This window comes from Triticum aestivum, chromosome 3B (assembly GCF_018294505.1).
Source record: "Triticum aestivum cultivar Chinese Spring chromosome 3B, IWGSC CS RefSeq v2.1, whole genome shotgun sequence".
NCBI lineage: Eukaryota > Viridiplantae > Streptophyta > Magnoliopsida > Poales > Poaceae > Triticum > Triticum aestivum.
The window spans coordinates 199,478,953-199,479,240 of NC_057801.1; positions in this window are offsets into that span (position 1 = coordinate 199,478,953).

Here is a 288-nt window from a genome sequence, read left to right on the forward strand (position 1 = left end):
GTGCTGCCTTCCTCCGAGGTTTGGCGCGAGTACGAGTGGTGCGTGGAGGATCCCCAAGATCTGTACTGCCCGAAGCAATAAAGGTGCGGGACTACGACTAGTGCATCACCACTACTGCGGCAGCATGTGAGCCCCTGCAGCGACGCAGTTTACTAGTGGCATCCCTCCCTCCCTCCTTCCCATGAGAAAAGCTCAACCATTTGTCCTGTCTTTTGATGTGGGAACGCGGAGAAGGAGAGGGGGGCAGGTGGCCGGAGAGTGGTGGGCTCATTTACTTTGACCAGGAAA